Source organism: Gossypium arboreum, chromosome 11 (genome assembly GCF_025698485.1).
Source record: "Gossypium arboreum isolate Shixiya-1 chromosome 11, ASM2569848v2, whole genome shotgun sequence".
In the NCBI taxonomy this organism is placed as follows: Eukaryota; Viridiplantae; Streptophyta; class Magnoliopsida; order Malvales; family Malvaceae; genus Gossypium; species Gossypium arboreum.
This window is the reverse complement of record NC_069080.1, coordinates 14162719-14177764: the sequence shown is the minus strand read 5'-3', so window position 1 is coordinate 14177764 and position 15046 is coordinate 14162719. Positions and strand designations below refer to the sequence as shown.

The 15046-nt window shown below is 34.1% G+C and overlaps 1 non-coding gene across 1 annotated transcript; it reads left to right on the top strand.

Moving 5' to 3' along the window:
• Positions 1-869: 869 nt before the first annotated feature.
• On the top strand, positions 870-975 carry LOC128284561 (small nucleolar RNA R71). Its single transcript, XR_008274985.1, has one exon. It is a non-coding gene; the product is annotated as a small nucleolar RNA R71 (small nucleolar RNA).
• Positions 976-15046: the final 14071 nt, after the last annotated feature.

Here is a 15046-nt window from a genome sequence, read left to right as displayed (position 1 = left end):
GTATGGCACACGAGGTTTATATTCGACATTCACTGATTTATTTTTTTGATGACCTACCTCACCTTGATCTCTGCTCACCGGAGTTTCTTGCTTCGGTTCTGGCTTAGGCTCAACAAATCCTTCTTCATCTTGAACATTAATCGCGTTCCCTTGGGTTAGGTTCAGTATTACTTGGCAAGCTACCTTGTAGTCATTCGGAGATTAGTTTAGAAAGCTAGCCTATCTAAGTTTCGAGCCCTTGGATCGACACTTGTTGATTTTTAAGTGCTGTCTCAGTGTTCTGGAAATGGGTTTCTGACACTGAGATAAATTTAGATAGTTTCTCTTCAAGGTTCGGTTTCTTTTCCTATTGATAGGGTGGTTGTTGAAAACCCGGAGGATGTTGTGGTCTTTGATTTCCTTGACCGCCCCACGAGAAATTGGGATGGTTCCTCCAAGCTGCATTATAAGTGTTACTATATGGGTTATTTTGGGATCTAGAGTTATTGTTACCTATATATTGGACTTGTTCCTCCTCGATGCTAGTGTTGAAGGGTTGATACTCTGTGTATGCACCTCCTCCATTCGTCTTACACCTCATTACTGGATGTACCTGAGTAGAACCAAGTAAACCATCAATCTTTTTATTTAGAAGTTCTACCTGGTTTGACAGCATAGTAATCGAATCGACGTTATAAACGCCTGCTTTTTTATTTGGCTTAGTCCTCATGACTTGCCACTGATAGTTATTCAGTGACATCTCTTCAATAAATTCATAAGCCTCTTCAGGTGTTTTATTGTTGATGGTTCCGCCGGCTGCTGCATCAATCATTTGCCTTGTCGAGGGGTTCACACCATTGTAGAATGTTTGAACTTGCAACCATAGAGGTAATCCATGGCGAGGACACATTCGCAGTAGGTCCTTGTATCTCTCCCATGCATTGTAAACAGTTTCTAAGTCCATCTGTACAAACGAAGAGATATCATTACGTAATTTGGCTGTTTTAGCCAGCAGAAAATATTTTAATAAAAATTTTTCAGTCATTTGTTCCCAAATGGTAATTGACCCTCGTGGTAACGAGTTCAACCACTGTTTAGCTTTGCTCCTCAAGGAAAAAAGGGAATAACCAAAGATAAATAGAAACATCAGAAACGCCATTAATTTTAAATGTATCACAGAATTCCAGGAAATTTGCCAAGTGAGTGTTTGGATCCTCATCCTGCAAACCATCAAACTGAACAAATTGCTGTATCATTTGAATAGTGTTAGGTTTTAGTTCAAAATTATTTGCAGTAATAGCAGGCCTAACTATACTTGACTCAGTTTCTGTTAAAGTAGGTTTAGTATAATCATACATAGTACGAGGAGCAGGATTCTGATTTGCTAGTTCAGAAGTTATCGCAGGAGGTAGCTGATTGTCTTGGTTTTTAGCCATATCCTCGGTCGTAGTTGAGATATTGTCCTCTTGCTCTTCCTCTGTGTATCTTATGCTTCACCTTATTTCTCTTCGGTTTCTGCAAGCCGTGCAATCGATTTCTTCATCAAAAAGTAGTGGTCCTGACGGGTTTGTTCTAGTCATAAACTATAAAAACCTGCCAAGATAAAGAAAAATTAAATTAATAAATAATAATAATAAAAAATAGAATTAACTTGCAAGAAAAATAAATGGCTAAAGTAATAAAAATTGAGTGTTCCTAATATTTTAGTTCCCCGGCAATGGCGCCAAAAACTTGATCTCGATTTTCGTGACAGGTAAGTTTTATATATTTATAATTAATCGTTCTTGAAACTAACTAGTGTCACGATGTAGGCAAGTGTACCTATCGAATAGTAGTATAGTTTTAGCAAGACCGGATTGTCGAACCCAAAGGAACTAAAAGTACTAATAATGACTGTCTTTTTATTATCTAGCCTAAGAATAAGGGGGTTTTGTTTTAACTAACTAATTATCTAAACTAAGAATTCACGAAAAATAGAATTGGGGAATTACTTGTGGAAAATCGATTGAATTACGACAATACCTAAGGAAGAATCCACCTAGACTTTACTTGTTATTCTGACTGCGAATCGGACGATTTATTCATTTAACTTGTTCCGTAGAAATCCTTAAGTTATGTTATTATCCCTATTCAAGATTAATAACGTCTAATCCCTAGGTTGAATAATTGAGACTTTTCTTTAATTAACACCCTAGGGGTGCATTAACTCGATCTATGGATCCCCTTATTAGGTTTCACCCTAATCTGGCAAAATCTTATCACCCTATCTCTAGGCGCGCAATCAACTCCACTTAATTATGACAAATGTACTTTTAGACAGGGTCTATTCCTCCTCTGAATAAGAGCTTATCTTGAATCAGTATCCTCAGATATCAAAACAAGAATTAAGAACACATAATTAAGAACAAGTTAAATATTTATCATACAATTCAGAAAATAATAACAAGATTTGTCTTAGGTTTCATTCCCCTTAGGTATTTAGGGGATTTAGTTCATAACTGTAACGCCCCTAACCCGAATCCGCCACCGGAATAGAGTTACGGAGCATTACCGGAGTTACCAATTCATTTATCAGATATTTCATTAATCCGATATCTTTTCTTTTCCACGTTCAAGTCTCGTATTCAAGTCTTTCGGATCTTTAAAAAAAAAATTGATCGTCGTTTTCATTTATTTCATGTTATAATACATTCAACTAATGCTCTAAACAAAATTATCATTTTACCCCTAAACTTTTAATTAATGACGATTTCATCCTTAGGTTAAAATAAAATAAAATTATTACAATTTAATCCTTATTTCCAGCCGTTATTCTCACACAAATTGATAACAACCTATGAATTCTATAAAATGTCAGAATTTTCCATAATTTCAACATTTTTCAATTTAATCCTTAAAGCATGTTTTTCCCTGCTCTTGAGCTAAATTAATAATTTCTTTTAATTTTGTAATTTAAATAATAAAATAATCCATTTCATGCAAATTTGTCATTTCTAACATTTTTATTTTTTTTACAAAATTTCCCATAAAATTTTACTTTTATTCAATTTAGTCCATGAGCCTAAAACATACAAATTAGCCATGCTAGCTGAATATTCATACATATTTTCCTCCTCCTCCTCTCCATTCCACATCCTTAATTTATATAACATGCAACAAATAACATAATCAATAATTTCACTATTTACTTATGTATATTCAAAATTATCTATTTGCATCATAGTCACTAAATTATTTATATCTTAAGCTACAAAACTCGAAATTAAGATCCGCTAATTTTCCCTGAAACTAGACTTACTTATCTTATTACCATAAAATTTTCAGAATTTTTGGTTTAGCCAATAAGTACAGTTTATTCTTTAAAGTTTCCCCTGTTCTGCTGTCTGACAGTTCCGACCCTTCTTCACTAAGAATTAATTATCTCATCGTACGAGATTCTGATGATGTTCTCGCTTATTTCTATTGAAAATAGACTCTTTAAGGATTTTAACCATATAAATTTAATCCCTTAATTATTTTTCTCCAATTTTTGATGATTTTCCAAAGTCAAAACAGGGGAACCCGAAATCATTCTGATATTGTCTCACAAAACTTATTATATCTCATGATTTACAATTCCATTGCTTACACCGTTTCTTCTATAAGAAACTAGACTCAATAAGCTTTAATTTCATATTTTATTCATCCTCTAATTAGATTTCTAAAATTTTTGGAGATTTTTCAAAGTTAGACTATTGCTGCTGTCCAAAACTGTTTTAGTGCAAAATGTTGATTTTCATTTTGCCCCAAATTTCACAGTTCATACAATTCAGTCCTTACTTAATTAACCCCTCAATTAAACTAATTTTCTCAACTAATACTTTTCCTAGACATTATAAGTTATTTCATAACTATTGAAATTCAGAATTTCCACATAAAACTCTAACTTCAAACTCTTTTACAATTTAGGTCACAAACATTCACTTTCTATTCAATTCTTTTAATAAAATCAGCATATAAACAATTTAAAGCTCTAATTCTATGTCAAATCATCATATACTTCCAGCACATATTCATAGAAACTTTCAATTTCTTTCATAAAATCAAGAACTAATGAATTCAACAAATGGACCTAGTTGTAAAAGTCACAAAAACACAAAAATTTCAAGAAATAATCAAGAATTGAACTTACTTGCAGTAAAAATATGAAAAAATCAGCTTAAGGGAACTCTTCCATGGTGTTTTTGCTGATAAGAATGCAGAAAAATAAAGAGAAATCTAGATAATTTCACTTTAGTCCTAGCTTTATTAAGTAAATTTTGTAATTTTCCAATTTTTCCCTTAATTCCCCTTATTTTCTTGGTGATTTCATGCTCTTGCCGTCCAGCCCAAATAGACCTTGGGTCTATTTTCCTTTTAAACCCTCTTTCTTTTATCATTTAAGCTATTTAATCATTTCCCACAATTTTGCATTTGATACAATTTTGTCCTTTTGTTCAATTAGCTATCAAGATTTTAAAATTTCTTGACGAAACTTTAATACTAACTTATTAACACTCCATAAATATTTATAAAAATATTTATGGCTCGATTTAAAATTCCCGAGGTCTCGATACCTCGTTTTCAATTTTAATTATTTTAATATATATATTTTTAGTACATTTCACTATTTTAAAATTTTTCCTAACTTCACATTTAACTTATACTCACTAAATTAATAATATTTTCTACTCATGTGTCGGATTTAGTGATCTCGAATCACTGTTCCGCCACCACTGAAAATTAGGCTGTTACAATAACTAAAAAGGAAAACATGAGAAGAATAATGAATACAAAACATAAAGAAAACTCAAAACTCCTGGAGAGAATTTGAGGGGAGATCTTTAATCTTGATGGTGAATCCGGCTTCTGAGATGGATCAATCGGCTTCCCTTGAGCAGTTCCCTGCCTCATTTTCTCTGTGTCCGCTTTCCTCTTCCTTCAGGGTGTATTTATAGGCTTTCGAATGCCTAAAAGCCTTCAAAATTAGCTTTTTCCGAATTGGACTCAACTTGGGCTCGGCAGGGACACGCCCGTGTGCGATTACTTCAGGCCGTGCTCGAGCCTGTTAAAATTGCACAGGCTTGTGTTCTACCCGTGTGAGTCGTGCTTCGATTCTGCCAAATTGACACAGCCGTGTGGTCTGCCTGTGTGAGGAAGTCAAGGCCGTGATGATTTCGTATGTTGGCCTATTTTCTCCGTTTTTGGCCTGTTTCTCGTTCCTTTCGCTCTCCTATGCTCTCCTAAGTATAAAACATGAAATTAAGGCATTAGGTGCATCAAATTCACCAATTCTAGGGAAAAATCATCCATAAAATGCGTTAAGCATGGGGTAGAAATATGTATAAATGGCGGTTTATCAATCGACTTTCCCCATTCCAAGGATTACATCTGAATTCAGGGCAGTTTCGCTCATTCCTCTCTTTTGTTATGCTTATATTATTATTATCTATCTTCGTACATTGAGGACAATGTACATCTTAAGTGTGGGGAGGTTATTTATACATTTATTAGAAAATCCCTGAATTTTCATTTCAATCTCAAATAATTTCCTCATATTATTATTAGAATGAATTCTGATTGATTTATAACCTTAAGACATTAGAGAATCAAGCATGATAAGTTAACTTTTGAGAATTAAAATTGCTAGGTTGTTTCCCTTAATTGAGGTATTATCTTAAAATTTTGAATTCACAGGATTGACATCAAAAGCTATAATTCTCGTGAGAACTTGAGCCTTTAGAGCATAAATCATTTCTTGCTCACTTTTATTGTTGCTTATGAGTGTGTCAATATTGATTTGTTATTCTAGAACTTGCTTCGATTTTACATGTCGAGACCACACCATCGATTTGATATACTGAGATGATAAAGGCACTTAGGTTTTAACCCACTCACTCCCTAAAAAGCCTACCTTCATAATTAACCCTTAGTGAACCCCTTTGAGCCTTAAACACCATTTCTTGATATTTTCCCACTAAAAGTTAACTCACAACTTAACCATTTTTGATTCATCAAGAATTTCTCCCTTTTTATTGACTCCCTTTTTATTAAGATTTGATTTGATTAGTTACCTAACGATTTTCGTCCATCTCAACTGCTGAATTATTTCTTATTATGTAATCTCTACTTTTTCTTATTCTTAAAAAAAATAAAAACATAAAACCCGTATATTCTACTCATAAAATTTCATATTGTTACAAAGAGCTGCGATGAGTTAAAGTTTATTATCAAGAAAAACCTCACGTCATTAGTTATGGATAGTTTTATTCTGACACTTGTTTGTAATTCAGTAATTGGTTTTATTTTCTAAGGTTGGTAATTTATTAAATTAGTCTCGATTTTAACCCTCTTTTTTTAGCCTTTATCTGCACCTTTAACCCAACCCCCATTACAACCCTGCTAAAAACCTTTTGGTTTGTGTATCATCTCATTTATAGTGGTGGAGATTTGATTTTCACGCAAGCCTATGGTAATAACTTTTCATGTTTGACTATTGAGTGCCTGATTATTGAACCTTAAACGCTTTGAGCGATTTGAGTGAATCTTTAGTGAGGATGTCAACTTGTGTCGATTTAGAATTAAAGGTAATTATTTAGATAATGGGGGATACCTATAATTTTATGATTAAAATGCTCAGCTTGGATTATTTGAAACTTTAATGTTCTTTTAGTTGAATTCTCAATGTATGACTACTTGTGGATTATTTCAAACATATTATTGATGAGAATTATAAGTTGAGAAGAATTTATTTTAATTGTGAGTTGAGGATGTTTCCTTGAGGACAAGTAAATGCTTAAGTGTGGGGATATTTGATAAACCATAAGTTATACATATTTTTACCCCATGCTTGGCATATTTATGGATGATTTGTTCCTTGGATTTATTGAATTCAATGCTCCTAATCCTTTAATTTCATGTTTTATACTCAAGAGAGCATAGGATAGTGAAAAGAGCAAGAAACGGACCAAAAACGGACAAAATAGGCTAAAATCAATGTTTCACACAGCCTAGGCACTCCCACACGGGTAATCCACACGCCTATGTGTGACACACAGGCTAGTCACACGCCCGTGTGTCATGGCTGTGTCGACATTATACCACGTCAGAATTGCACACGGCCTAAGCACCTTCACACGGGTGTGGCACACAGCCGTGTCCCTGTCGAGCCCAAGTTTAATTCTATTCGGAAAAGGCTAATTTTGGGCTATTTTGGGCATTCCAAAGTCTATAAAAACACCCTAGAAGAGGATCAAAGGGGATACGGAGAGCAGAGAGCAGAAAATACTGGAAGACAGCCATTGGAATCAGCTCAGAAGCAGGAATTACTTCATGATTGAAGATCTCCATTCAATTTCTACCGAATTTTTTGGGTTTCTTATGTTTTGTTATTTTCCTAATTTTGAGACGTTGTCCCCTATCGTTATGAACTAAACTCCCTAAATACCTAAGGGAGATGAAACCTAAGACAGATCTTATTATTATTTGAATTATTTGATAAATACTTTTCTTATTCTTAGTTATGAGTTTTAATCCTTGCTTTAATATTCCAGGATATTAATTCAGGTTTTGATGTGCTTATTCAGTGGAGCAAAAGCCCCTGTTTAAAAGTAGATCTTCCATAATTAAGCGGAGTTACATGCAATCCTAGAGATAGGACGACATAAATCTACCAGATTAGAGTCAAATCTAATAAGGAAGTCCATAGACCGAGTTAATGCGACAATAGGGGTTTTAATTAAAAAGAGATTTCGATTAATCAACCTAGAGTCAGTTGTTTTTAGTCTCGAAAGACATATTAACATAAGTTAGGGATTTCCACGGATTAAGTCAAGTGAATAAATTGTCTAATTCAAAAGTATAAGTGAAGTCTAGGTGAATTCTTCTTTGGGTATTGTAATCTCTATCAGTTTTCCAAAATTATTTTCCAACTTTAATATTTGTCGTGTTCTTAGTTAATTAGATAGTTAATCTTAGTTAAAAACATCCCTTTAATTCTTAGGCTAGATAATAAAAATATAGTAATTACGAGTACTTTTAGTCCTTTTGGATACGATATTTCTGGTCTCACCATAACTATACTACTGTTCAATAGGTGCGCTTGCCTTAGTCGAATTTTTTGTTAGTTTACCGATCATTAAGTACATAACTTTATAGGTTTCTGCCATAGAAGAGGTATTTCTAGTCGTCCACCTCCATAATAAACGATCCTTTCTCGCATCCAATGAAGGAGGCAATATCAAAGTTATTTGCATCACAATTGGGTTCGGTAGGAGGCTTCTAAGACGGTTTCAATCCCAATTCCCAAACTCATCGACTAAATCACAAACTCACAAAGTGTCATCTGGTTCCTCAGATCCTACATAGAAATTCATTAGAGGACCTACCTAATAAATCCAATTGTCGTTCCAAAAATTTTTCAAGGCTCCATCCCCAATAGTCTAATAAACATTTTTCACCACATCCTGCTAAACCCGCATCAAAGATTTCTATGTGTAGGAACAATTACTCTTATCAATAGAATTCGGTAGCACTCCACAAATCTTATTCTTATTCTTCACAATTTGACCCATAAGTCATCAGTATTGGTTAACAAAAGAAAACCAAATTTTAAAAGGAATAACTTGTTCTGAACAACTAAACTTCTTATACCCAAGTAGACCTGTCTGAAGGCTCGCCCGAAATGTGAGAGGGTTTGGGAAAAAATATAGACCCGAAAATTGGGCTTGGACAAAAAAAATAAGGCCTGTTTAAAAAATAAGTTGGACCTCGGGTAAGGCATTTTTGGCCCGAGCCCGGGCCGGCCTGGCCTAAATTCATTAAAGGACAAAAAAATCTACTCTTTTTTTTTGTTTTGTTTTTGAATGTTATTTTCTTGTTGTTTTCTCCCTATTTTGATAATCATTTTACTATTATGTTGCTACTATTTTATTGTTTTTGCTTGGATAATGTATAAAAACTTATTTTATTATTAATTTTGTTATTATTTTAAATGCATTTGTTAATTTATTTATTATTTTAGAGGCATTTACTTGTTAAGTTGTATTTATCTTAGTGTTATTTAAGTCTACATATTTTTTAAAATTTATTTTCAATTTGTTGGGAAATATTTATTTTGATGTTTAGTATTTTTATGTATTATATATATTTAAAATTTATATAAAAATAATATAAAAATAATGCAAAGTGACCGGTTGGACCTGAGTTTTAGTCTCTGGGTTGGGTTTGGGCAAAATTTTAGGCCCATTTTTTGGGCTAGGCCGGCCCCAATAATGGGGTTGATTTTTTAATTTAGACTAGCTCGAACCCGGCCCGGCCTGACCCATGAGCACCCTTATACCTAAGCCCCCAACCTCAATTGAACGGTAACAATTATCCTATTTTATGAGGGCCGATTTCCTATCCTCAGAAGAGGATCCCCAAACAAAGTTGTAGGCCAACGTTTCAATCTCACGACACACAACTATAGGAATACGAACTGTAGACATAAAATAGTTAGGAATAGATAGAAATACTGACTTATCTAACGTAATTCTACCTGCCAGTGATAGTTTTTTTAGTCTTCCACCTATTAAGTCTACTACAGATCTTATTCACCAAAAACTCAAAAGTGCCAACTTCGACTGTCTTATGAATAATCGAAAGACCAAGGTACATCCCCGAATCATCTACACATCCATATCCCACCTTCATGTATATATCTAAAGTAATAGTTTCTGGAACATTAGACGAGAAAAAAATAGAGATTTATTCTTATTCACTTTTTTTCCTGAGAAATGATAAAAGGTATTCAAAATATCATTTATCACTTCAGCTTACTTCAGATCTGCTTCACCAAATAACAGTAGATTATTAGCAAAAAATAAATGTGATCAAGTTGGACCTCTCCTAGATAGAACCAAAGGCTTCCACCTCCAGTTGTTCACTGTTTCATTAATTAAATGCCTCAATCTCTCCATACATAAAACAAATAACTAAGGAGATAATGGGTCTCCTTGTCGTAACCTCCTAAAAGGTCTAAATTCATCAGTGATCATACCATTCCAAAGGACCTAAAACGTAGCCAAAGGCACACAATTCATTATCATCATGATCAACGTGGGTGGTAGTCCTGCTTCTGAAAGTGTATCCCTTAATAAGTCCCAACCAACTCTATCATATGCCTTTTCGAGATCAATTTTTAAAATCATCCCTGATTTTTTGCCTTTAAAATTCCTTAGAGAATGTACCACATTTTAAGCAATAATAATATTGTCCAAAATGCTTCTACCCATCATAAAGCTAGCTTGATTTTGTTTAGTAAGCCTCAACATTAATAGTTGTAATCTATTATCAAATGACTTGGTGATTATCTTATATAAAACAGTACAAAGGCTAATTGGACGAAATTGAATGATACTTTCTGGACTATTAACCTTAAGGATTAGAATAAATAGAGTTTTATTAATTTTATGGTCCACTGGACAACCCCCAAACACTAGTCACATCATCAAACAAGCTGAAGGTTTAATAGTATCCCACTAAGTTTGAAAAAACTTAAAGTGGAAACCACCAACACCTGAAGCTTTAAGGGAAGCCATACCAAAGAATGCATTATGGATCTCTAAATTTGTGATCTACATCTTAAGACTACCCTTTTCCACTAGTGATAAGTCTTGGAAATGACCTCTGCAAGGCAGTAACACATCAATTGAATAATCCAAGGCAAAAAGACTCTTATAAAAATCCACAACATGCTGTTCCAGAATAACAGGATCAGAACTAATCAACCCCATCTACCTTAAAGCCTTCAATTTTGTTCCTTCTACATCTGGCAAGAGTTATTCTATGGAAGTATTTGATATTTATATCTCCATTCATAAGCCAAATTGACTAAGATTTCTAGAACCATAAAAGCTCATTATGCTTTAAGACTTTCTCTAAAGCTTGTCTCAAATCAATCTCTCGAATACGAAATCTCTCATTCAACCTTAACTCCAACAAGCTCTGTACTTTTCTTTAGCTCATAAATTAATTGTCTTTTTAGGCTAAAGATGTTACCATAGACATGCTTGTTCCAATCTTGGACCTTAACCCAAAATTGCTCTAGCATATTCACCATAGAATCTTCAGAATTCCAATTATTACTAACTAACATCCTAAACACAGAGTGAAGCATCCAATTTTCAAGACACCAAAAAGGTCTTATCCCCCCCACCCGTTGAGTTTAAGGGACACTAAAATTGGATGGTGACCAAATTTTAACCAATATAGATTCTGAATCAAACAATCAGGCGCAAACATATCAAAACTTTAATTCCCTATAGCTCAATCTAAACGTTGAGATAACCTTCCTTACTCTATGTAAACCGAGACCCATAACAACCTAAATCCCGAAGTTCATTATTGAATAGAAATTCTTGAAAATGAGCATATCCATTCTTAGATATACGTGCCACCTCTCATTTCAGACACATCTAGGATCAAATTAAAATCACCAATAATGAACCAACTCTCAACATATGATTCAATGATAGAATTCAAATAATCCCACAACATACGCATATTATTCCTCCGGGGACTAGCACAAATAGCCGAACAAAAAAACCTGACAAAACTTGGCCATTACTAATTCACATGTGTACAACCTGGGAATGTAACCCCAAAATTTCAACATTAATATTATTATTCAAGAAAATCTAAATACCACTAAAGAAACCATTTGCCTCAATTCTACAAGAGTTCAAATACCCCAATTTCCTAATAACTCCATTAGTACGAAAGTCATTTATCTGGGTTTCAAATAAATAAAAAAATGTCAGCATTAAACAGACGTTTATATTTAGATATAAATTTATAGAAACGGGGGTGAACCGTTTCCTAAGAATTTTAAAAAATTAAATTCAAATCTATAAATAATAAAAAGACGATTTCAAACATCAGTCACAAAACACGAGTATTGGCGATTTACCCTAATGTCATGATCAAAAACCTCTGCCAAACTCTCACCCTCTGCTAAGGAAAGAAACTCCACACCTAACTACTCCAAAGTCTGGTGTAAATTACCTACAATACCCTCTACGACCAACAATAAATCCAAGATAGGTTGCCTATTGTAGCCCGATTTACCATCAGGAGGTTTTCTTTTGTTAAAACTATCTTCTAAAATACCATTAGATCCTTCTCTCAAAGTTTCTTTTCCTGTAGCTCCAAACTTAAAAAAATTATTTTCATTCCCAAACCCAGTACCGTGTGACACTATCTCAATAGCTTGAAAGGTTGTATGCTTTAATTTATCCATTTGGGGTTTAGAAAAGCACTTTTAAAATTTTTCTAACCCAAAACACCATCATTACCCACACGGTCCAACAAAGCACCCATACTAGACCCACTAGCATTCTTCTTTGGGACAAACTCAACTCCACCATTATTGGGCTTCAACACTCTTCCAATAGACTTAAGCCCAAAATTTTCATTAACCCCTTTACCCTTAACCCTAACTTCCCCACTTTCCTTATAGAACAAATCTCACATTTCCTTCCTTTCATCATCGTTTCATTCTTGGTCGATATCATTGTCAGATTTTCCTCTAAAATAGTGGCCCCAATCGATTCACTCACCACATTATTGCCGACCCTTGTCTCCTCCTTTTGACCTCCAACACGACAAACCTTGACCCCTCAAACGATCGTTGCCACTGACTCATTTTCCTTTTGATGAACCACACTTTCGATGAACTACGTAGTTTCCCCCTCCATCGTTGCTTAAACAACATCCAAGGACCAAACACCTCTTTCTCCACCCTAGTTTGAAGACCCGATTTCTCAATTCCCTAGTAGTTAAAAATAATCGCATCATTCGCCATAGTTAATTTGTTTCCAATGCATAACTACGAACTATGACCATAAAGCTCGCATGAGAAACAAATGTTAGGTAACCCTTTATACTCAACTCTTTGAATCCTACCATTGATTTTAATTTTTAAAACCAATGGTTTTTTCAGGTCCACACTAACATTAAATCTAGTGAACCTCCCTCTAATTGTCGCAATCAGTCTGAGCATTGATATGAAAAATCGGTCCAATCATACTTTTGATAGCCCTAAGCAAAAAATCAGAATAAAATCCTTTAGAGAGCTCTAGTAATTGGATCCAAACTATGTAACAACCCGTTTTTAGTCAAATCAGAATAGTAGTTTTGAGACCACAAATCTGAAGTTAAAATTATTATTTTATTAAAATTTTAATGTATATAGCATGATAATATGTTTGTGTGAAAATTTCGTTAAGAAATTTTATTGTTTAAATGCTTAATTTGATAAAAAGGACTAAATCGCGTAAAGTGTAAAAGTTGTGTTCTATTAGCTAAAGGTGTCTAATAGCTATAGAACCTTAAAGTTAAGGTTATTAAGTGGTAATTAGACTATTTTAATTGTGAGTGGATAATTTTGGGCATATATTAAGTAATTTTGATGGTTATTAAATAAGGTTAAATAAGTAATTTAGTAATAAATTAAAATTTAGTAAGACAAATGACATTTTCTATTCATTCATCTTCTTTACTAATTTTTCTGAGGAGAAAACACCATTTTTGAGCTCTTGAATATTCGGCCTATCTCTCTTGTGCATGTAAGTCTATTTTTGTTTGGTTTTTAATGATTTCTATGTTTTTGATATTGTTGCAACTAGGTCTAGCTAGCCCAGGGACTATTTTGTAAACCTATTAAAGATTTTGAATTTTTCCCTTGATGAATAAGCATGTGTTTTGATGTTGATGATAGATTATGAATGTTTGATGATAGTTATACAAGTTTTGTTAAATGATTTTTAGCGAAAATGCAAATTAGGGATTAAATTGTAAAATATAGAAAATTTGTAGTTAAAATGTAAAATAAATGGAAAATATAGGCTTCTAGGGACCTAATTGTAATTCGGCTAGCATGGGTTGTGGTTAAATTGCATGAATTTGTGTTTTTATGAAATAATGACTAAATTGTAAAAATGTGAAACACTAGGGGCAAATGTGTAAAAATGCCTTAAAGTGAATTTTGGACTAAATTGAATATAGAGATGATTAAATAAGTTAATTTTTATTACATATAGATCAAGAAAAGCGACACTCGGATCTAGATCGAGGGAAAAATAAAGTTCTCGACTAATCAACTAATTTAGCAATTTTTACATCCGATGTAAGTTCATATGTAATAAGCATTTTTTATATTTGTATTTTAAATGCTTTGATATTGCATAAACTGTGAATATGAGATTTCAGACATGTTTAACAATGATTCGACGATGATTCGGCATTGAAAATCCCAGTTGAACCTTAGGAATAGATTAGGATGCAAATGACATGTCATTAGGGAATACATTGATTTGGCTTCGGGCCATGATATCGGCACTTCGGGTGCAAGTTACATTGATTTAGCTTCGGGCCATGATATTGGCACTTTGGGTGCGAGTTACATTGATTTGGCTTTGGGCCATGATATTGGCATTTCGGGTGCGAGTTACATTGATTTGGCTTCGGGCCATGATATCGGCACTTAGGGTGTAAGACTCTCGAGTATCTAAAATTTATTCCGAATGGTTCAATGGGTATATTGAAGATGTGAATCGATGAGAGATAGATACGTATCGGTACAGGTATGTACGAAAAACTATTTGAACCAATGAGTCGAAAGAAGTTGTGACATAAGTCAGTATACGCTACAGGTTTGGCACGGCTTAAAACATGGCTTGGCACACGAGTGTGTATGGCCATTTTTAGGGCACACGGGTGTGTGTGTTGGCCGTGTGACCCAAGTCAGAGAGTTAAACGGGGTCGAACACGGGCTGGGACACGACCATGTGCTTCCATTTCGAATGTCCACACGGCCTATGACATGGGCGTGTCTTTGGCCACGTGAGAGACACAGCCGGGCCACACGGGCGTGTGTCCCTTGTTTTTGAGAAAAAATTTCTAAGTGTTCTAAGAGTTTCCAAAGTTATCGGTTCAGTCCTGAACCACTCCCAATGCATGTTTAGAGCTTCGTAGGCTCGTAATAGGGACAATATGATTAGTTGTGATT